This window comes from Oncorhynchus mykiss, chromosome 4, assembly GCF_013265735.2.
Source record: "Oncorhynchus mykiss isolate Arlee chromosome 4, USDA_OmykA_1.1, whole genome shotgun sequence".
Taxonomy (NCBI): domain Eukaryota; kingdom Metazoa; phylum Chordata; class Actinopteri; order Salmoniformes; family Salmonidae; genus Oncorhynchus; species Oncorhynchus mykiss.
Genome location: NC_048568.1, coordinates 31,840,296 through 31,865,237, shown reverse-complemented (window position 1 = coordinate 31,865,237; position 24,942 = coordinate 31,840,296). Strand labels below are relative to the sequence as shown.

The following is a 24,942-nucleotide window of genomic DNA, read 5'->3' as shown; positions in this document are numbered from 1 at the left end:
GACGACCGCCCTCTGGTATCCTCAATGTGTTGACGACTGCCCTCTGGTATCCTCAATGTGTTGACGACCGCCCTCTGGTATCCTCAATGTGTTGATGACCGCCCTCTGGTATCCTCAATGTGTTGATGACCGCCCTCTGGTATCCTCAATGTGTTGATGACCGCCCTCTGGTATCCTCAATGTGTTGATGACTGCCCTCTGGCATCCTCAATGTGTTGATGACCGCCCTCTGGTATCCTCAATGTGTTGATGACCGCCATCTGGTATCCTCAATGTGTTGATGACCGCCATCTGGTATCCTCAATGTGTTGATGACTGCCCTCTGGTATCCTCAATGTGTTGATGACCGCCCTCTGGTATCCTCAATGTGTTGATGACTGCCCTCTGGTTTCCTCAATGTGTTGATGACTGCCCTCTGGTATCCTCAATGTGTTGATGACTGCCCTCTGGTATCCTCAATGTGTTAATGACCGCCCTCTGGTATCCTCAATGTGTTGACGACTGCCCTCTAGTATCCTCAATGTGTTAATGACCGCCCTCTGGTATCCTCAATGTGTTGATGACTGCTCTCTGGTATCCCAATGTGTTAATGACTGGCCTCTGGTATCCTCACTGTGTTGATGACTGCTCTCTGGTATCCTCAATGTGTTGACGACCGCTCTCTGGTATCCTCACTGTGTTAATGACTGCTCTCTGGTATCCTCAATGTGTTGACGACTGCTCTCTGGTATCCTCACTGTGTTGATGACTGCTCTCTGGTATCCTCAATGTTTTGACGACCGCTCTCTGTTATCCTCACTGTGTTAATGACCTCTCTCTGGTATCCTCACTGTGTTAATGACCGCTCTCTGGTATCCTCAATGTGTTGACGACCGCTCTCTGGTATCCTCAATGTGTTAATGACCGCTCTCTGGTATCCTCAATGTGTTAATGACTGCTCTCTGGTATCCTCACTGTGTTAATGACCGCTCTCTGGTATCCTCACTGTGTTAATGACTGCTCTCTGGTATCCTCACTGTGTTGATGACTGCTCTCTGGTATCCTCAATGTGTTGACGACCGCCCTCTGGTATCCTCAATGTGTTGATGACCGCCCTCTGGTATCCTCAATGTGTTGATGACTGCTCTCTGGTATCCTCACTGTGTTAATGACTGCTCTCTGGTATCCTCAATGTGTTGACGACTGCTCTCTGGTATCCTCAATGTGTTGATGACTGCCCTCTGGTATCCTCAATGTGTTGACGACTGCCCTCTGGTATCCTCAATGTGTTGACGACCGCCCTCTGGTATCCTCAATGTGTTGACGACTGCCCTCTGGTATCCTCAATGTGTTGACGACCGCCCTCTGGTATCCTCAATGTGTTGACGACTGCCCTCTGGTATCCTCAATGTGTTGACGACCGCCCTCTGGTATCCTCAATGTGTTGATGACCGCCCTCTGGTATCCTCAATGTGTTGATGACCGCCCTCTGGTATCCTCAATGTGTTGATGACCGCCCTCTGGTATCCTCAATGTGTTGATGACTGCCCTCTGGCATCCTCAATGTGTTGATGACCGCCCTCTGGTATCCTCAATGTGTTGATGACCGCCATCTGGTATCCTCAATGTGTTGATGACCGCCATCTGGTATCCTCAATGTGTTGATGACTGCCCTCTGGTATCCTCAATGTGTTGATGACCGCCCTCTGGTATCCTCAATGTGTTGATGACTGCCCTCTGGTTTCCTCAATGTGTTGATGACTGCCCTCTGGTATCCTCAATGTGTTGATGACTGCCCTCTGGTATCCTCAATGTGTTAATGACCGCCCTCTGGTATCCTCAATGTGTTGACGACTGCCCTCTAGTATCCTCAATGTGTTAATGACCGCCCTCTGGTATCCTCAATGTGTTGATGACTGCTCTCTGGTATCCCAATGTGTTAATGACTGGCCTCTGGTATCCTCAATGTGTTGATGACTGCCCTCTGGTATCCTCAATGTGTTGATGACTGTCCTCTGGTATCCTCAATGTGTTAATGACCGCCCTCTGGTATCCTCAATGTGTTGACGACTGCCCTCTGGTATCCTCAATGTGTTAATGACCGCCCTCTGGTATCCTCAATGTGTTGATGACTGCTCTCTGGTATCCCAATGTGTTAATGACTGGCCTCTGGTATCCTCAATGTGTTGATGACTGCCCTCTGGTATCCTCAATGTGTTGATGACTGCCCTCTGGTATCCTCAATGTGTTGATGACCGCCCTCTGGTATCCTCACTGTGTTAATGACCGCCCTCTGGTATCCTCAATGTGTTGATGACTGCTCTCTGGTATCCCAATGTGTTAATGACTGGCCTCTGGTATCCTCAATGTGTTGATGACTGCCCTCTGGTATCCTCACTGTGTTAATGACCGCCCTCTGGTATCCTCAATGATTTTATGTCTATTACAAGTTGTTTGTGTGCTTCTTTTCAAAATAGTCAAATGAATGAGCTAAACTAAACTCCGTAACCGTCACCACCGGTGGGAAGCACCATGACGACGACAACAACAACAACAATCATGTCTGAGTAGACAGCTGGGTAGGAAATAACTGATTCAAAATTATAATCTTGATAATCTTATGTAATTATTGTTTTACTCTGATTTGACAGTCAATGTGATATGCAAATTATATCCAGGTCTCACAACAAATAGATCAATATACATACAGCCACCAGGATTTAGTGACGCATATTAGGGATTCATTTCCAGCATAAGATTGAAAAGCTTCACAAGTCTACCTAGCCTATCTATTAAAGTCAATAATGTTTTCCTTATTGTCTGACACTAATCTGATTAGAGATTACCAGAGGATTAGGGGTGCAATCAGATTAAATTATGGACTGTGACACTGCAGAGCCATTTCAACCTCTATCCTTACACTATTACTCCCTCTCTCTCCCTGTATCTCCTCTCCATCCCTCTATCTCCCTGTCTCTCCTCTTCATCCCTCTCTCTCCCTCTCTCCTCTCCATCCCTCTCTCTCCCTGTATCTCCTCTCCATCCCTCTATCTCCCTGTCTCTCCTCTTCATCCCTCTCTCTCCCTCTCTCCTCTCCATCCCTCTCTCTCCCTCTCTCCTCTTCATCTCTCTCTCTCCCTGTCTCTCCTCTTCATCCCTCTCTCTCCCTCTATCCTCTCCATCCCTCTCTCTCCCTCTCTCCTCTTCATCTCTCTCTCTCTCCCTGTCTCTCCTCTTCATCTCTCTCTCTCCCTGTCTCTCCTCTTCATCTCTCCCTCTCTCTCCTCTTCATCTCTCCCTCTCTCTCCCTGTCTCTCCTCTTCATCCCTCTCTCTCCCCCTCTCTCCCTGACTCTCCTCTTCATGCCTCTCTCCCTGTCTCTCCTCTTCATCCCTCTCTCCTCTTCATCTCCCTCTCTCCTCTTCATCTCTCCCTCTCTCTCCCCGTCTCTCCTCTTCATCCCTCTCTCCTCTTCATCTCCCTCTCTCCTCTTCATCTCTCCCTCTCTCTCCCCGTCTCTCCTCTTCATCCCTCTCTCTCCCTGTCTCTCCTCTTCATCTCTCCCTCTCTCTCCCTGACTCTCCTCTTCATCCCTCTCTCTCCCTGACTCTCCTCTTCATCTCTCCCTCTCTCTCCCTGACTCTCCTCTTCATCTCTCTCTCTCCCTGTCTCTCCTCTTCATCTCTCCCTCTCTCTCCCTGACACTCCTCTTCATCTCTCTCTCTCCCTGTCTCTCCTCTTCATCCCTCTCTCCCTGTCTTTCCTCTTCATCCCTCTCTCCCTGACTCTCCTCTTCATCTCTCTCTCTCCCTGTCTCTCCTCTTCATCTCTCCCTCTCTCTCCCCGTCTCTCCTCTTCATCCCTCTCTCTCCCTGTTTCTCCTCTTCATCGCTCTCTCTCCCTCTCTCCTCTCCCTCTCTCTCCCCGTCTCTCCTCTTCATCTCTCTCTCTCCCTCTCTCCTCTTCATCTCTCCCTCTCTCTCCCCGTCTCTCCTCTTCATCTCTCGCTCTCCCTGTCTCTCCTCTTCATCTCTCCCTCTCTCTCCCTGACTCTCCTCTTCATCCCTCTCTCTCCCTGACTCTCCTCTTCATCTCTCTCTCTCCCTCTCTCCTCTTCATCTCTCCCTCTCTCTCCCCGTCTCTCCTCTTCATCTCTCTCTCTCCCTGTCTCTCCTCTTCAGCTCTCTCTCTCTCCCTGTCTCTCCTCTTCATTCCCCTCTCCCTGACTCTCCTCTTCATCTCTCTATCTCTCCCTGTCTCTCCTCTTCATCTCTCCCTCTCTCTCCCCGTCTCTCCTCTTCATCTCTCTCTCTCCCTGTCTCTCCTCTTCATCTCCCCCTCTCTCTCCCTGTCTCTCCTCTTCAGCTCTCTCTCTCCCCCTGTTTCACCTCTTCATCTCTCTCTCCCTGTCTCACCTCTTCATCTCTCTCTACCTGTTTCACCCCTTCATCTCTCTCTCTCCCTGTCTCACCTCTTCATCTCTCTCTCCCTGTTTCACCTCTTCATCTCTCTCTCCCTGTTTCACCTCTTCATCTCTCTCTCCCTGTTTCACCTCTTCATATCTCTCTCCCTGTTTCTCCTCTTCATCTCTCTCTCCCTGTCTCACATTTTCATCTCTCTCTCTCCCTGTTTCACCTCTTCATATCTCTCTCCCTGTTTCTCCTCTTCATCTCTCTCTCCCTGTCTCTCCTCTTCATCTCTCCCTCTCTCTGTCTCTCCTCTTCATCTCTCCCTCTCTCTCCCTGTCTCTCCTCTTCATCCCTCTCTCTCTGTCTCTCCTCTTCAGCTCTCTCTCTCCCCCTGTTTCACCTCTTCATCTCTCTCTCCCTGTCTCACCTCTTCATCTCTCTCTACCTGTTTCACCCCTTCATCTCTCTCTCTCTCCCTGTCTCACCTCTTCATCTCTCTCTCCCTGTTTCACCTCTTCATCTCTCTCTCCCTGTTTCACCTCTTCATATCTCTCTCCCTGTTTCTCCTCTTCATCTCTCTCTCCCTGTCTCTCCTCTTCATCTCTCTCTCCCTCCTTTTCATATCTCTCTCTCCCTGTCTCTCCTCTACCTCCCTACACTCTTCCTGCACCACAGACACATCATCCAGTCCTATCAGCTATTGCCATCTCTGACAGAGCACCAAGCCAATAATTTGGCTGTGGCCAGGCATCGATCGGGACACGAAGGGAGATTGTGTTGCCGTCAATAACCCAGGAATCCTTTACAGCCAGCCGCCCCAACCATTTATGGCCTGTTTTCTTAGGAAGTGTGCCGCTATGCAATAACACACGCAGGTTCACACACACACACGTGCATACAAATGTGCATACACCCACATACACAGGTGCAAACACACACACACACACACACACACCCAAACACATGCATACACACATGCACGTGCAGTCCGTGTACACACAGCCACATGCAGTCCAAGCACACATACAGACACAAACACACCTCTAGTTTCCCATTTCTATGTGTGAGGTGAGAGAGGAAGCATTAAGTAAACAAACAACAAATTCAGTCAATCTGAGTGTTCTTTACCAAGGGAGTCTGGGTAATGAAGTAGCAGAGGCTATGATAATGTTAATGAGATCAGATGCCCAGAAAGACCTAACGAGAGCTTTGGAGTCTCAAATGCTTGGCAGATCTGAGAACGGCTGTCTTCTGTCAAGGATGTGATGCAGAAACAGAAACCAATTAGTTGGACAATAGTGTGTGTGGGGTGGGTGTAGTATAGTGTGTGCATGTGTGTGCGGGAGAGTGTCTGTGTGTGCCTGCGTGCGTGCGTGTCAGGGTTTCCGTTAGCCGGTTTCCATTAGCCATATATTTTTTTAAAGACGATAAATAAACATTAATTAACGTAACCAAATTACAGAGATTAACGATTAATTTACTACTGGTGACATGTAATGGGGAATATATTTTTAAAAAATGTTTTATCAAAGGGCAAACCATTCACACAATGAAATGATGAATGCACAAGAATAGGCAGCTGAGCCATTGTGGAGCCATTTCCGCCTGAATGACGTGCCCAAAGTAAACTGCCTGTTGCTCAGGCCCTGAAGCCAGGATATGCATATAATTGGTACCATTGGAAAGAAAACTCTTTGTTTTGTAGAAATGTTAAAATAATGTAGGAGAATATAACACAATAGATAGGGGAGGAGAAAATCCAAAGAAAAACTAACCGGATATTTGTTTTTTTTGAGAGACCATCCTCTTACAATGGCAAGTATAAGGTCGTACTGGAAATTAGCTCCCTGGATGCAATTCCTATGGCTTCCACAGGGTGTCATCAATCTATGTTCAAGGTTTCAGGCTTGTAACTTCAAAAACGAATAAGAAATAACAGTTTTAGTAGAAGGACACAGTCTTGGAAATTTGTGTTTGCGTGCCATGAAGACAGAACGCACCTGCTAAAATCTGTTTCCTATTGAACATACTTCTTTCCGTTAGAAATATTATAGTTTGGTTACATTTTAGGGTATCTGTGGAGTAAATAGAAACATATTTTGACTTGTTGAATCAAAGTTTAGGGGTAGATTTTTGGATTCCTTTCTCTACATGTTGAACGAGTGGATAACTCAAATCGATGGCGCCAACTAAACAGACTTTTTGGGATATAAAGAAGGATTTTATCTAACAAAACGACACTACATGTTATAGCTGGGACCCTTTGGATGACAAATCAGAGGAAGAATTTCAAAAAGTAAGTGAATATTTAATCGCTATTTGTTAATTTATGAAACCTGTGCCGGTGGAAAAATATTTTGTGGGGCGCCGTCCTCAAACAATCGCATGGCATGTTTTCGCTAGATTTTAAGATTTTAAGCTTTCAACTGATATAAGACACTTACATGTACCTAAATGTTTAATATCCATAATTTGTATGATTATTTATTTGTACGCCTAGCCCTAAATGTGATTTCTGTCATTCTGAGCACTGTGAGTGGACGCCCTAACATAGAAGAATCTGGAAGTTTTCTGAAATAGCAGGTAAATTAAATTCACATTTTCTTAAGGGAAACCCTGGTGCATGTGTAAAAGACAAGCTGAAGCCTGGTGTGTCTGAGGGGATCAATTCACACTATTTCAGGAAATGCTATTTTCAAAGAACAGCGGTCATCCTACACATTGGTGTGAGACACTACGCATTCTTGTCACTTTGGTTGAATTACAGCAGCAATTTACCCAAATGGATGACCCTGTAGATCCCTCCTAGCCCAGCAAAGAATCTTTCTTTTCGGGTGTTCTCATTGAAAATCCTCTCATTTCTCAAACTGTCATGTGTCCTCCCTCTGGCACAGCCGTCGTTTGCCAAGCTGCTGAGAGAGAGAGACACACTTGGGCTGTGAATTCAGCTTTCAAAACAAGGTGACATTTTAGATCACTGCATACATTTGTTGACCTATTACTCAGTTCGTTACAAACATTTATATTCGGACCCACCAATGGAAATGTGGACATCATTTAACATTTCTTACTTTAGTAAAGCAAGACACTTTGGTGAAAGGCTCCCATGTTCAAGGTGGAAAACAATGAAACATTAGAAGAAAATTATCTGCATTCATCACTCTTTCAAGTCATTCAGGACAGTATGTACCAGGGAGTAATCTGAATATACTGCACACTGGTATTTTTTCTTTAATTCACAACCAAAAACAGGTGAGGATTCCCCTGTGTCTGAGGCCATTCAAATCAGTAAAATTGGAGACTGCTGTGCTTAGCTAGAATGATGAATTGTGCCTAAAAGGCCCACTGACAGCATTTTCAGGCAAGTTTTTTGCTTACCTTATTGTCTGGGATTTGAAGAATAACTTCTGTTCTGCAAGGTTTTCCAGGACACAACTGACTCAGCCTGTGCTTCCCAGTGGCGCAGCAGTCTAAGGCACTGCATCTCAGTGCAGGAGGTGTCACTGCATCTCAGTGCAGGAGGTGTCACTGCATCTCAGTGCAGGAGGCGTCACTGCATCTCAGTGCAGGAGGTGTCACTGCATCTCAGTGCAGCAGTCTAAGGCACTGCATCTCAGTGCAGGAGGTGTCACTGCATCTCAGTGCAGGAGGCGTCACTGCATCTCAGTGCAGGAGGCGTCACTGCATCTCAGTGCAGGAGGTGTCACTGCATCTCAGTGCAGCAGTCTAAGGCACTGCATCTCAGTGCAGCAGTCTAAGGCACTGCATCTCAGTGCAGGAGGTGTCACTGCATCTCAGTGCAGCAGTCTAAGGCACTGCATCTCAGTGCAGCAGTCTAAGGCACTGCATCTCAGTGCAGCAGTCTAAGGCACTGCATCTCAGTGCAGCAGTCTAAGGCACTGCATCTCAGTGCAGTAGTCTAAGGCACTGCATCTCGGGGCAGCAGTCTAAGGCACTGCATCTCAGTGCAGAAGGCGTCACTGCATCTCAGTGCAGCAGTCTAAGGCACTGCATCTCAGTGCAGGAGGCGTCACTGCATCTCAATGCAGGAGGCGTCACTGCATCTCGGGGCAGGAGGCGTCACTGCATCTCAGTGCAGGAGGTGTCACTGCATCTCAGTGCAGGAGGCGTCACTGCATCTCAGTGCAGGAGGCGTCACTGCATCTCAGTGCAGGAGGCGTCACTGCATCTCAATGCAGGAGGCGTCACTGCATCTCAGTGCAGGAGGCGTCACTGCAGTCCCTGGTTCAAATCCAGGCTGCACCATATCCGGCTGTGATTGGGAGTCCCATAGCCCAGTGTTGTCCGAGTTTGGCTGGGGTAGGCCGTCATTGCAAGTAAGAATTTGTTCTTAACTGGCTTGCCTAGTTACTTTTTTAAATGACAAAAACCTCTTCTTGATGAGGCCAAAACGTGTCAACGTCAAGTTTTCACCACAAAGTCTTCTGCATTGGAACTAATTGATGCACTATTGCTGTAGCTCATCTGAATTGAAGCCCTCGATTATGTTTTAGCATATTGTGGTAAATCCTGAGGACCCCAGAGGATTACAGTTACAAGCATGTTGTTATTTAGAGACATTGACAACAAATTCCAAATGATTATTTGTGAAGTAGAGGATGTAGAGGATGTAAGTATACAATCTAGCCTGATGATTAGGGATGTAATTCAAGGTAGGTGTGGCAGAGCCTGTTTTGCATGTTATTTTGGCATTAATAGGTATCACATATCAGTTTGCAAACACAGATTTAAAAAAAATCTGTTAGGAACTCGGGTCTCTTTCTAGAGCTCCGACCTGAAGATCACTGAAGTCATCATGATTCAACCTGGTTTATTTCCCGGGTTCCCAGTTGTTTTGAAAGCACCATAAATCCAGACAGACTTTGATGACAAAGTTTCATGACAGAATTTGCCCACGAAGGACTGCCTTGCCACCTTCCTGTTCAAGTGAGCACAACAAGGTGAGTCCAAAAATGTCTTGTATGCTGCTGCATATGCCAGGGAGATAAGAATACTGCAGCTCATAAAGCGTAAGTGTATGTTGTGTAGTAAGCTGTAAGTAGCCCATGTGTCTCACCCTAATCATTTGGTCCCTTTTCCCCTCATCATTTTGTGTACTGTTCAGACTTGGTGGTGTTGTGTGTAGCCTGTTTTATAGAAATGTAATCATTGAATATTGAAAGAGCTTTCATTGTCTGCTTATATGCCACCTTTATTTATCCTACGGTTCTGACTGTAAGATACTGTAAGAAGTCACATGTTCTGAATTCTCAAGTCCTGAACAAATAGTTATATTGACTATGCCCATCCTAGCTCGCTCATTAATGTCTTATGTGTTTTAAAAAGGCAGTAAATGAGGCTGAATTAACATATTTTACAGACAGCCAGGGGCACCCTACAACATGCAGGCATATTTTACAGACAGCCAGGGGCACACTACAACACAGACATCTTTTACAGACAGCCAGGGGCACACTACAACACAGACATCTTTTACAGACAGCCAGGGGCACACTACAACACAGACATCTTTTACAGACAGCCAGGGGCAAACTACAACACGCAGACATAATTTACAAACGAAACATCAGAAGCAGTAGGGATAAACAGGGATGTTCATGAGTGAATTGGATCTCTTTCCTGTCCTGCTAAGCATTGAAAATGTAATGAGTACTTTTGGATGTCGGGGAAAATGTATAGAGTAAAAAGTACATTATTTTCTTTAGGAATGTAGTCAAGTAAAGGTAGTCAAAACTAGAAATCGTAAAGTACAGGTACCTAAAAAAACGACTTAAGAAGTACTTTAAAGTATTTTTACTTAATTAAGTACTTTACACCACTGGCTGATAGCCAGGTGTAGCAGTGGTAAGGTGTTGGGACAGCTTTATGTAGGCCTTAATAGTTTGTGGGCACTGTTTGTCACCGTTATAGTGAAATTAATATATTGTTTAGTGTTGTGTTGTGTAATGACTTTGCTGGTATGCATCTTAAACAGTATTATTATTTTTTGCCCCACCAAGATTTACATTTGCCACTGATGTAAACATAGACTAGTATGCCGTGCCTGTGCCTCAAAGTAACCCCTCACCTTCCATCGGTCAGTATGTATTAAATGACTGCCCTCTGGTGGAATTTATCTACAACCGGCCAACGTCCGAGCCACTGTAGGTGCATTATCCACAGGTGACACCAGAAGTGCCAGGGACAGCAAGGCATATAGCAGAGTATGATAAGATATGAGCTATGCACATTGCCCCATCATTCAAATAATGAAATGTCCTCCTATTCAATGCCAGGTAAGACATACGCCAACTGACTACACATACTGTTGTATTTAAGTCCCTGGGCACTGTAAGCTCACTCTCTATTGCAAGGATGGCCATCATACTGGCTCTACAAATCTGTCATGTCATGCCATCAACTTCAAGGATCAGATGCCTCATATAATAATGGTTTGTAATGAATACATGGTATTTGGTGTACGAGGTTGATACGTTTTACAGTAGGCAGGCAACATACGTTTCTTGGAGAGGTAAGCTGTTATGCTCTATGGCCTTGATATTTCTCAAAGGCTGTTCATGTCATTTTTTATGTCCATAGTGGAGAATGTTGCATTGTAAATCGCAACCCTGGGGGCCATGTTCTCTGCCTATGTTCTGACATACCTGTGAGCACATCAATCAATCTTTATAAAGCCTGATTATAGAGCTGGCATTGCACAAAGGAAGTACCACTTTACACAGTGGATTCGAATTTCCCCAGAGCTGTCTGAATCCATGGCAATGTGGTGTCTACTTAAAACGTATATAATACTGCTACATTTTAAATATAATTCGTATAGGTCAACATCTTGCCATTTTATGAGTACCTTAATCACATATACAGATACATGAAAAAACTAGATATTAACTAAATTAAAAATGAATTCCAACCTCTTGCACTCCAGTATCATGTAATTATTTTTAACAACTTTCCGGATTCATTTCAGCAGTAGCGTGAAACACGCCCACAATACTGTTTCAACGTCACTATTGGCCAAAGAGGAAGCTAATTTCTGTTTTATTGGTCGATATCGTATGGGTCCTATATACTAACCAATGACATTTGTGTATGGAAGACACGATTTTTACTGCGTTAGAGGGAGGGGTACACTTGTTGTTGTACGATTGAAAGTTGGGGGTGAAAGTGGCGCTATCGGGGTGCAAAGACGTCGGATCTCTCATTCAAAATAGGTATTCGAAGAAATCACCGGTAAGTGTAAGTGACCGGTCAACTTTTAAAAACCGTTTTGTGGCTAATAAAGAAACGATAGTGGCTGAAAATGGTAGCCAACGTTAGCGACGCAGAATCATTCACCGTGAAGCGAGTTCACATGGATTGAATAAGCCGCAGGTAGTGATATTGCTAATTTAGCTAGCCTACTCGTGTTAGCCCAAATCTGATTTCATGCATGGTGTTAGCTAGTTAGCTACCTTAGTCCATTATCTAACACTTGCCAAACTACAATTTCAATGTATCAAATAATAATAATGATACAACTTCCAAATACGGAGTTATTTTCTGCAATGAAATGGTTCTGGTCATGAGCCTGACATGAGTGCCGCTAACTCATTCATCGACAACTGAACCTGCTGTATCTGCGTTACGTATTAACGCCCCGAAAGCTCTGCAAGCTTTATAATGTCAAAATACTTTCGTTGATCACCAAATATGGAGTTTCGCTGTGCAACTAACTTAATTTACTCCCGTTATGGCCGGTATATACTTCCAAAAAAGGTCTATATACAAATGTACAACCAACCAACACCGGGGGTTACTAAGCTAACGTACGGAATTGTTTTACGTTGGTCGTACCATGGCTCATTTAGATATTTGATTTTGAATTTTAGGACCCCTTTTAGGTATCCCCCCCCAAAAAAATTGAATTTGAATAATTTGAATTTGGCCCTTACTACTATAACCCATAGAGAAGCATCGAAAAACAAATGCATTGATGGCAAATAATAAATCACAAGGAATAAGATATTGAAGTGTCCAATATCTAGGAGATGTAAGAAAGCTCAGGAAATATACCCATTTAACCTCATATTGTTGTTGGCACAACTTCCGCTATACTTCAATTCATTTGTGTGTGTTACCTTCAGACGAGTCCCGTGACACTTGGGGGGTCTCACGAACCCGGTCGTGTTCGTTAGTCTCCCATTTTCATAGAGTGGTTCATACGTTTGTAGGCCAAAACGTTCATACGCTACAGACATTTTGAAGGAAAAGTACTGGAGTATTGGTACAGCCAACTAAGCGCATAAATAGTATTGTGATATATTTTGAGTCCTCTACTAATGGCCTGTTGTTCAAACTAGGCTTAGGTGATGATATACTGTACACCGGGGTAGTTATGTCCAGCTCAGGGCTCAAGCTTTTAATTTGGTTTGTGAACTTTCTAGCTAAGTGGCTAGATGACAAGATCAAGCTTCTTGTCTCTGCTGTAACCAATCAATCCCTGCCTGGATCAAGATGCTGCCTAAATTGTTTTGTGCATAAAGAAATGTATAAAATAAATAATAGTGCCTCTTGTGTGTACTTCCAGGAATACTGTATATGGTATGGTACAGAAACGTTATGAAAATCTGGATACTGCCCAACCCTAGTTCACATGTATCTGCCCTCATTGGCTACCTGTTCTCGCCTCCTCCTGCTTGCCTTTCATTTTTGAAGACATTTATTTCCATTGTTAGAGGGGTCACTTGACTATCTTGTCAATTTTATAGACACTCCTTGCCGTGGGTGAAGCTAACCACTGAGAAAGGTTTTCGAAAGCTAAAGTGCTACTAGTGAGTGAGCCAGACAACTAGCTAGCTATTGTACTAACTAGTAGTTAGCGAGATAATTTGCTAATTGATATAGGTGCTAGCTAATGTTATTTAGCTGCCTGCTTAATCCGACCGTTGCATGTTCATAAACTCAGCAAAAAAATAAACGTCCTCACTGTCAACTGCGTTTTATTTTCAGCAAACTTAACATTTGTAAATGTTTGTATGAACAAAAGATTCAACAACTGAGACATAAACTGAACAAGTTCCACAGACATGTGACTAACAGAAATTGAATGTGTCCCTGAACAAAGGGGTGGGAGGGGGTCAAAATCAAAAATAACAGTCAGTATCTGGTGTGGCCACCAGCTGCATTAAGTGCATTCATCTTCTCCTCATGGACTACAACATGTTTGCCAGTTCTTGCTGTGAGCTATTACCCCACTCTTCCACCAAGGCACCTTCCCGGTCATTTCTGGGGGGAATGGCCCTAGCCCTCACCCTCCGATCCAACAGGTCCCAGACGTGCTACGTGGGATTGCGATCCGGGCTCTTCGCTGGCCATGGCAGAACACTGACATTCCTGTCTAGCAAGAAATCACTCACAGAACGAGCAGTATGGCTCATGGCATTGTCATGTCAGGATGAGCCTGCAGGAAGGTTACTATATGAGGGAGGAGGATGTCTTCCCTGTAACGCACAGCGTTGAGATTGCAGGCAATGACAACAAGCTCAGTCCGATGATGCTGTGACAGACCATGACGGACCCTCCAGCTCCAAATCGATCCCACTCCAAAGTACAGGCTTCGGTGTAACTCTCAATCCTTTGACGATAAACGCAAATCTGACCCCTGGTGAGACAAGACTGCGACTCGTCAGTGACGAGCACTTTTTGCCAGTCTTGTCTGGTCCATTGATGATGAGTTTGTGCCCATAGGCGATGTTGTTGCCGGTGATGTCTGGTGATGACCTGCCTTACAACAGGCCTACAAGCCCTCAATCCAGGCTCTCTCAGCCTATTGCGGACAGTCTGAGCACTGATGGAGGGATTGTGTATTCCTGGTGTAACTCGGGCAGTTGTTGTTGCCATCCTGTAACTGTCCCCCAGGTGTGATATTCAGATGTACCGATCCTGTGCAGGTGTTGTTACACGTAGTCTGCCACTGCAAGAACGATCAGCTGGGTCAGCCATAGTACAGTATCCCTGGTGCAAATTGGGATTAAATGCCTTTCTCATGGGCACATCGACAGATTTGTCAGCTCGAGTATTCAAACCAGCAACCTTTCGGTTACTGGCCCAACGCTCTAACCTCTGGGATACCTGCCACCCTATACATTACATTTACGGATAGCCAGGGGCACACTCCAACACTCAGACATCTTTACAAAAAGCATGTGTTTAGTGAGTCCACCAAATCAGAAGTAGTAGGGATGACCAGGGATAATCCCCTGATAAGTATGTGAATTGGACCATTTTACCGTCCTGCTAAGCATTCAAAATGTAACGAGTACTTTTGGGTGTCGGAGAAAATGTATGAAGTAAAATGTACATTATTTTCTTGAGGAATTTAGTGGAGTAAAAGTTGTCAGAAATATAAATAGTGAAGTACAAATGGGAACATAACTAGCTGACTGGACCACCTTTGATTTTTGTGTTGTGCCCAGACCAGACTGAGACATTCCTTCATCACCTGATCCATTACTCTCCCTGATCCATTACTCTCCCTGATCCATTACTGTCCCATCCATTGTGAAACGATGCCTGTTAGACATACGTGGACAGCTGAGCTGGGAGCGGGGCATTTTGATGTCTGCCTGTGTGCTTTGTTTCAGTTTGAACGCAAGGCATCTTGTTGCAGCATTTCTTCAGTCAGTGCTGTCACTGTTATGGCAGATGGGTTTTGGGAATATGGACCATTTGTACCTGGAAATGACTGAACCGAGTAGGCTAAACTTCCTCTTGACCCTTGTTTGGCCTCAGGCAGTTTGAAAAGCTGTAGAATCATACCTACAATTCTGTAGCCTAATTGGAGCAATGCATGATATTGTTTCCTGTAGAGGGGTTGCTGAACCATGACTAATCAATTACTGTTAGAACTTTGTTAAACATTCCATAGAAGCCATATATTATGCTGAGTAATGTTTGACCTTATTAACATGTAGCTTTAGGCTTTATGGACAGAGTGCAAAAGACAATTTGAAGTAAACTATTGTCTCATCACAAACAATATCGGCATAGTTTTCCCGCCCAAAATTCTCCCCTTGCCGCTCCTGCTGGCAGAGAAGGGACTGGGGTGGGGTGTGTAAAGTCTTAGCTAATCCACAAACGTCCTCCGCTCAGTTTTGTACTACATCTGACTAGGACTGGGCGATATATCAATAATTATCGAGGTAATTACTTCCCTCAATATTGATATGTTTAGATTAATTTTCGATAATGTCGATATAGAATAATTAGGTACAGCAGTCCATTTCACCTCTGTGACGCAGCAGGAACGTGCGGAGAAGTGACAATATGCACGTGTAGAGGTATACGCTCACTAAAAAACACTTAGCACCTCGAGTGATGGAGTAGCTATTATTAACCATGAAAAAATGAGTGATGTAGGTGAAAGCAGTGGTAGTGATAGACATGGAGAAGGAGCAGCTTCCAGCGAAGAAATTATTGATAAAAAGGGTTAAACTGTTTCAGTCATTTGGAAGCGGTTTGGCATTTTGAAGTCCGACAAAGAGCGGAGCAATGTTCGGTGCAAATTGTGCCGTAAACGGGTGGCCACGAAGTCTGGTAATTCTACAAACCTTTTTCAACATCTGAAGCAAAATCACTCTTTGGAACATGCAGGAAGTTTGAGATTGGCTGGTGCTTGAGGGGAGTTTATCAATACCAATCTAGGGATGTTTGCCTGAAGCAGTCAACACTGACAGCGTTTATGCCCTACAAGCAAACATTGAAAAGACAAAGACTTCACAAATGCTATTATGCATTGCTAAGGACATGCTACCAATTAGCATAGTCGAAAAGGAAGGTTTCAAGAGCCTTATCAATTTAATTGACCGCAGGTACGTGCTCCCTGGCCACAAACATGGAACAATTTTCCTTCAAGTATAATTTTAAAAAGTTACCTTTATTTAACTAGGCAAGTCAATTAACTTCTTATTTACAATGACGGCCTATTGGGGAACAGTGGGTTAACTGCCTTGTTCAGGGGTAGAACGACAAATCTTTTACCTTCGATCTAGCAGCCTTTCGGTTCCTGGCCCAACTCTCTAACCACGGTTTGATTCATATCGTGATAATTATCGTTATTGAATGAAAAAATATTGATATCGTGATAATTGATTTGCCATATCGCCCAGCCCTACATCTGACTGTGTCTGAAAAACAGGATGTGTTTGCTTGCCACTTCCATAACCAGTGAGAGGGTTGCTGTTTGTGTTATTGAGCCTCTGCTATAGGGTGAATTAACAATCAGCAGTAGCAAAAGTATACCTTACACATGGTCTGATTTTGATATTTTAGCACAGTGCTTTATGCTTTTTAGCTGCCCCAAAGCTTTGCCAGAATTATTGTATGATTTGTTGGTTCTTTTAGTCTTTATCATGTTGCGTTTTATTAAAACCCATTCTTTATAAAAAAGCTTTTTTTAAAGAGAGAGCCTACATTTGGCTTTGGTAGTCATTCGTTCAAGCCTAAATCGAGCTTTGCGTCACACGCTTCTTTGGGTCATAAAATTCATTATTCCACAGGATTTCCTCCGATAGCCTAAATAATATTTTATTTTGGTAATAGGCCTAACTAACAAAGTAGCCTAATTCCTCTGAGCTTTATTCAAGACATATGCCTAAGGGTTACAATCACAGTTGTGCTGTTCAGATGATCAGATCTTTCAACGCATAGAGAAGTGTTTAACATAACCATCTCAGTAACACATTAACACACCATTCAAGAAAGCGTACAGTATTATATAGAGCCATTATTGCATGGAACTCTGTTCCATCTCGTATTGCTCAAATAAACAGCAAACCTGGTTTAAAAAAAACAGATAAAGAAACACCTCGCGGCACAACGCCTCCCCCTATTTGACAAAGATAGTTTGTGGGTATGTATTGATATGTAGGCTACGTGTGCCTTTTTAAAAAACATATGTACTTCTGTCCTTGAGCTGTTCTTGTCTATTTAATGTTCTGTATTATGTCATGTTTTGTGTGGACCCCAGGAAGAGTAGCTGCTGCTTTTTTTTTTGTTTTTTTTGTTTTGATTCTCATGAAATACCAAATAAGGCCCTACCCTATGATATATTGGCCTAGCAAACGTATCATATAGCCTAGCAACTGTGGTCTGCTTTAGCCTAAAGCGTGACTTCCATAAGGACGGGCTAGCAACATCACCACGTTTTAAACCCCTTCAGATGTCCTCTACAGATGATCAGGCAGTTGCCATGGTGCAGCAACATGCTGAATCAGCCAAAGGGCCACCTGGAATCGCTTCAGACAGCAGCAGTACAGACCAGAGACTCATTGTTCAGACTGGGATGAGCAGCTTGGGTTGCCCTCTGGATAGGCCTAGATAGGTTGACTGAACACTTTAATCTGTGAAGCAGCCTTTAGGCTACCTCAGAACAACAGTATATAGATCTGTATAGCTCTATGGCTACCTTGTTCATAGACAACTAAACCCCATATCCACCATTCACGATGGAGTTGAGTGGTGACAATTTTTTTAATTCTATTTCAGCACCCAAAGAATAGCCTACAATTACACAGACCAATGCTGAAGTCAGTAGACCAATGTTGTGTGTGTAATTACGGACTGTTTATTTGGATGCTGAAATCAGTTGTTTTTGATAACTTAATTTTGTTACGTCGGCGCTCCTGTCCGCCCACTCGAGTCGCCGTTCAACTCCATCGGAAGTTGTGGAGTTGAATTTAATCAGCCACATTGTTCATTGTCAAACTGTTACATTACATGATGCATGTTGGTAACACTGGAAGTGTCCCTAAAGCATGTCAAACTGTGACATGAGGTGATGGATCCTGGGAAGTGTCCCTAAAGCATGTCAAACTGTGACATGAGGTGATGGATCCTGGGAAGTGTCCCTAAAGCATGTCAAACACTGACATGAGGTGATGGATCCTGGGAAGTGTCCCTAAAGCATGTCAAACTGTGACATGAGGTGATGGATCCTGGGAAGTGTCCCTAAAGCATGTCAAACTGTGACATGAGGTGAGGGATCCTGGGAAGTGTCCCTGAATCCTGGAAAGTGTCCCTAAAGCATGTCAAACTGGGACATTAGGTGATGAATCCTGGGAAGTGTCCCTAAAGCAGTCAACTAACCTTAGCCTACATGCTATAGTAGCCATTTTTCAGATTTTTATTTGTTTTCAAAATTGGCATTCCAAGATTTTATTTTTCCACTTAACTCATTTCCTGTCTGGGAGAAAAATGTTTGTTTATGACCTGTACTGCTGCTATGTAAATCATCATCTGGCAGTTCCTGTTGCACCCAACCTTTCTGTCTGGGAAACAAGTGTTTTGAACTGAACTGCCCCGGTTCTACGGCTGCTCTCTGTTAGCACACACACTTCCTGCTCCGGTTTTATTTTTCTTATTGATATCCGGAGAGTAGAAGACTGTAAGGCTTTGTGTTGAAATCTAAGAGGGAGGTTCCAGTGTGTTGTGTGGAAGGAAGGGGTCCTAGAAATGTGGAGAAATGGACAAACATTCAGCCTACTACTCACAATAGTAGCCTATTTTAAAATAAAATGACACATTCTGCAATGAAGTTGAAGCCAGAGCTGAGGCATGAATCATGTTGGGGAAAAGTAGGCCTATACTGAACTCATATCAATTTGTACATCTCTGTGGTTGAAAACGCCTCAAAACAGTCTTTGTCATAAGTATATTTATAGAGCCTATTTCTCTGTATGCCAGTTTCCTTATCCTAGGCTTGACTTCCAACCCATCTCACCTGCCGTATACTCAGGAACTGTTCAGTCGTTAGTCCCTAGTGTTTTAATTATGACATGTCAATGATGACCCAAAACCCTGGTTTATTCAGGCATTTCAGTTAGCCCTGCACTCTGCCAAATAATGTCAAACAGTTCACTCGTTAGCATCTGTATGATTTGAATAGACGGGTCTGTGATATAGCCTAGACATAATCCTGTTTTCCTCTGGCTGCCTGCATGGCTGCCTGCATGGCTGCCTGTCTGAGCTCCACAGCGTGCTCATTGATTTCAGCAGCTGCTGGAAAAGGAGGGAGATTTCTGCTGTTGTGGTCCATAAGAACAGTCTGGAATAGGAGGGAGATTTATGCTGTTTTGGTCCATGGGAACAGTCTGGAATAGGAGGGAGAGTTCTGCTGTTGTGGTCGATAAGAACAGTCTGGAATAGGAGGGAGAGTTCTGCTGTTGTGGTCCATAAGAACAGTCTGGAATAGGAGGGAGAGTTCTGCTGTTTTGGTCCATGGGAACAGTCTGTGAAAGCATTGGGGATATTATTTGGGCAGGGGTATAAAAGCTTTAGTAACAGAGTGGAGACAAAAAAGACAAGGGATCAGGAGCAGCATTCAGGAATTGATCTAGTGAGCGAGCGCGCTTTGACAGTAGTGTGAAAGAGGTCCTGAAACTAACTACAGCGTTAAGAAGAAATCAGAACATGACCACAGAGATCCTAATTCTAGGAACATGACACTCATTAAGTGTTATTGTTTGACTCTCTTCCTCTTTTGCAGATATCTTATGTTTTGATTTGACTCCTCCCTTATACTTTTTCTATGACTTCTATTATAAACTGGGTGATTCGAAGCCCTGAGTGTTGCTTGGCTGACAGCCGTGGTATATCAGACCGTATACCATGGGTATGATAAAACATGTATTTTTACTCTAATTATGTTGGTAACCAGTTTAGCAATAAGGCACCACAGGGATTTGTAATGTATGGCCAATATATCACGGCTGAAGGCTGTGTCCTAGCACTCCACGTTGTGCAGTGGTATATCAGACCATATACCCACATCTGTAAACACTATTTTGATGCAAAATGGTGCCGACAGAGATGGTCGCTTCCAGTCCTTAGGAAACAGTGTAGTATTTAGATGTATGTATGTATTATTTCTAACACTGTTACCCCAGGAAATCTTAAGTCTTATTACATACAGCCTGGAAGAACTATTGGCATAGTCAACTTACTAGAAGAAAATAAACGCACACCTATTTAGGCGAGGTGCTGGCTAGCGGAGTAAATTTGAAAATAAAAGAGAGCCGCACACTCTATAGTTAACTTACCAACATTACGACGAAAGAGCGATGTCAACTTACCAACATTATGACCAGGAATACGACTTTCCCGAAGCAGATCCTCTGTTTGTACCACCACCCAGAACATGGATCTATTCCCAGAAGCCGATCCTAAACAACGGCTCTGCAGACGGAGCGGCCTCCTGTTCAGGCTCTGTAGACGTGCACATCGCCCACCGCTCCCGAGTATACTTCTCGCTAATGTCCAGTCTCTTGACAACAAGGTAGATGAAATTTGAGCAAGGGTTGCCTTCCAGAGAGACATCAGAGATTGTAACATTCTCTGTTTCATGGAAACATGGCTCTGTCAGGATATGTTGTCGGAATCGGTTCAGCCACCGGGCTTCTCTATGCATCGCGTCGACAGAGATGAACACCTCTCTGGGAAGAGAAAGGGCGGGGGTGTATGCGTCATGATTAACGACTCATTGTGTAATCATAACAACATACAGGAACTCAAGTCCTTCTGCTCACCCGACCTAGAATTCTTTACAACCAAATGCCGGTCATATTACCTCCCAAGAGAATTCTCGCCAGTTATCGTCACCGCTGTGTACATTGCCCCACAATCAGACGCCACAACGGCCCTCGAGGAACTAAACTGGACTTGATGTAAACTGAAAACCATATATTCTGAGGCTGCATTTATTGTATCTGTGGATTTAAAAAAAGCAAATTTGAGAACAAGGCTACCTAAATTCTATCAGCATATTGACTGCAGTACTCGCGAGGGTAATACACTTGATCACTGCTACTCTAACTTTGACTATGCATACAAAGCCCTCCCCCGCCCTCACTTCAGCCAATCCGACCACGGCACATTCTTGCTCCTACCGTCTCAGGCAGAAACTCAAACAGGATGTACCATTAAATTGAACCATTCAACGCTGGTCTGACCAATCAGAAATCACGCATCAAGATTTTTATCACACGGACTGGGATATGTTCCGGTCAGCCTCAGAACAATATTGATCTATACGCTGACTCGGTGAGTGAGTTTATAAGGAAGTGTATTGGAGATGTGACTGTGACTTAAAACCTACCCTAACCAGAAACTGTGGATGGATGGCGGCATTCGCGCAAAACTGAAAGCGAGATCCACCGCATTTAACCATGGAAAGAGGTCTGGGAATATTGCTGAATATAAACAGTGTAGTTATTTCCTCCGCAAGGCAATCAAACAAGTGAAATGCCGGTACAGGGACAAAGTGGAGCCACAATTCAACAACCCAGACACGAGACGTATGTGGCAGGGTCTACAGGAAATCATGGACTACAAAAAGAAATCCAGCCCCCCTCCTGCCTTCTCTGTGGCTGACGTGAGTAAAACATTTACACGTGTTAACCCTCGCAAGGCTGCTGGCTCAGACGGCATTCCTAGCCGCGTCCTCAGAGCATGTGCTGACCAGCTGGCTGGTGTGTTTACTGACATATTGAATTGCTCCCTATCCCGGTCTGTTGTCCCCACATGCTTCAAGATGGGCACCATTGTTCCTGTAGTCAAGAAGGCAAAGATAACTGAACTAAATGACTACTTCCCGTAGCACTCACTTCTGTCATAATGAAGTGCTTTGAAAGACTAGTCAAGGATCATATCACCTCCACCTTACCGGCCACCCTAGACCCACTTCAGTGTGCATAGTGCCCAAACAGGCCCACAGACGATGCAATCACAAACCTTGACAGATGCACAATCGAGAGCATCCTGTAGAGCTGTATCATAGCCTGGTACTGCAACTGCACCGCCCTCAACCGCATGGCTCTCCAGAGGTGTCTTGCAGACTGCACCACCATCACCCGATGTCACAGGAAGGCCAAAAAGTTCATCAAGGACAACAACCACCGATCCACTGCCAGTTCACCCCGCTATCATCCAGAAGGCGAGGTCAGTACAGGTGCATCAAAGCTAGACTGAAAAACAGCTTCTCGGTCCCATCTCAAGGCCATCAGACTGTTAATTAAACAGCCAAACACTCAAATCTCTTGCCACTTTAATAAATGGATCACTAGTCACTTTAAACAATGCCACTTTAAATATTGCCACTTTAATAATGTTTACATATCTTAAGGGTTTTCAATTAGCCTTTTAAAATGATAAACTTGGATTAGCTAACTCAACGTGCCATTGGAACACAGGAGTGATGGTCGCTGATAATGGGCCTCTGTACGCCTATGTAAATATTTCATTAAAAAATCTGCCGTTTCCAGCTACAATAGTCATTTACAACATTAACAATGTCTACACTGTATTTCTAATCAATTTGATATTTTAATGGACCAACAAAAATGGCTTTTTCAGAAACGAGGACATTTCTAAGTGACCCCAAACCTTTGAACGGTAGGGTATATAACTGGCCAACAGGTTGCTGAGGACAACCTGCTGGCCAGCAGCCGCAGTGCAAAAACCAGGAATTCTGACCATTTTGAGGAGGAAGTAATGAGGTGAGGAGGCATAGATATGTTTGACAGCCTGATATGGACCACAGCCAAACGGCAGGTCCGTTACTTCTCCTCCATAACCATGTGTCTCTGAACCATAAGTAGACGGGCAGGAGTCGGGACCTGTGACATCAGACCTAGGCTATATCTCATTTAGACAACACCCTGTGTTGTCTAAATGTACTGGTAATATACAGTGATGCGAAGTAGTTTCAGTCGCTGTTGCTTACATTTTAGTAATTTAGCAGACGCTCTTATCCAGAGCGACTTACAGTAGTGAGTGCATACTGTTTCGTACTGCTAAAACCAGATTAGGTACAGTACTTTATTCATCCCTGATGGGAAATGTCATCACAAATCAGATTGGTCTGATTATTACATGGGCCACACATTATCTACTGGGAGTAGATCATGTTAAATCACCATGTTATGTCTAGGCCTCCTCACCTCATTACTTCCTTCATGTTATGTCTAGGCCTTCTCACCTCATTACTTCCTTCATGTTATGGCTTCACATCTAATCGAAAAGCTTACAATAAATAGGCCTAACATTTCTGTGCTTATGTTGGGCCTAGCTAGCATAGCCATAGTAGCCCCCACACAAGAAGATGCCTAATAGTGTAGATGCCCCCCCCCCCCCCCCTCACACACATACTGAGACATGGCTCCTTTGTATCGCAGTGTGTTTGACATTCAAACACCACCAGAACAGAGGTGCTATTGAGGTCGATGTTGGAGGAATTCTACGCCTGGAGTCCCACGCGGTAATAAACTGGTAGTAAGGGTGGATACGTCTGGGCAGGGCAGTGCACTCCTCTCTGTCCTATCTGGCTCTGAATACCACAGCAACCCTCAGTCTCTCTCACTGGCTGGGCTGACTGAGGAACTCTACTTCTTGTCCCTCCCCACACATGGCGTGCTTTCATTTTAAGGCTGGCACCATTTTGGTAAACAAAGTTCTTCAAAAAAATAGTGGGCCGATGTCTAAAATTAAAGGATTTGTTTCAAACTAATGGGCGATTCACAATATACACTGAGTATACTAATATTGAGTTGCACCCCCCTCCCCTTTTGCCCTCAGAGCAGCCACAATTTGTTGGGGTGTGGGCTCTACAAGGTGTCAAGGGATGCTTGCCCATGTTGACGCCAATGCTTCAAGTTGTCATGTTGGCTGCATATCCTTTGGGTGGTGGACCTTTCTTGATACACACGGAAACTGTTGAACGTGGAAAAACCCAGCAGCATTGCATTTCTTGACCCAAACTGGTGTGCCTAGCACCTACTACCATACCCCATTGAAAGGCACTTAAATATTTTGTCTTGCCCATTCACCCTTTGAATGGCACACATTCACAGTCCATGTCTCAAGGCTTACAAATCCTTCTTTCAACTGTCTCCTCCACTTCATCTACACTGGTTGAAGTGGATTTAACAGGATACATTTAAGGGATCATAGCTTTCACCTGGATTCATCTGGTCACTCTGTCATGGAAAGAGCAGTTCTTCTTAATGTTTTGTACTGTGTTCTCTCAATTACAATTAAAGGTCAAATACAGTGCATTTCAAACAGTCAGCAGTCGCACAAGCCCACGTGCCAATGAATAGCCAACTAATCTTTATATTTATCCACCTTGGATCTTTTTGCTAGACAACAAGGTAGAACAGTTGAGTTAGGAACACACCCTTCTGTCTGTCTCCCAGCTGTTTGAACAGCATGCTGGACAAAACCGCATGCTGGACAAAACCGCAACTCGTCAGTGAAGAGCACTTTTTTGCCAGTCCTGCCTGGTCCAGCGACGGTGGGTTTGTGCCCATAGGCAACGTCGTTGCCGGTGATGTCTGGTTGAGGACCTGCCATACAACGGGCCTACAAGCCCTCAGTCCAGTCTCTCAGCCTATTGCGGCCAGTCTGAGCACTGATGGAGGGATTGTGCATTTTTGGTGTAACTCGGGCAGTTATTGTTGCCATCCTGTACTTGCCCCGCAGGTGTGATGTTCGGATGTAC

General features: G+C 44.3%; 1 protein-coding gene across 11 annotated transcripts in view; it reads left to right on the top strand.

Annotated features, from left to right (window-relative positions):
• Positions 1-11,495: 11,495 nt before the first annotated feature.
• The window catches only part of LOC110522500 (CYFIP-related Rac1 interactor A), a 44,493-nt gene continuing 31,046 nt past the window's right edge, over positions 11,496-24,942 (top strand). For 4 of the 11 annotated variants that reach the window (XM_021600929.2, XM_021600935.2, XM_021600930.2 and 1 more), the window contains exon 1: positions 11,496-11,639. The gene's annotated coding sequence lies outside the window, so the exon portion shown is untranslated. Of the gene's footprint in view, positions 11,646-11,697; positions 11,781-24,942 lie in introns of those variants that run through there. The other 7 variants (XM_021600932.2, XM_021600934.2, XM_021600931.2 and 4 more) reach the window with 5 other exon arrangements.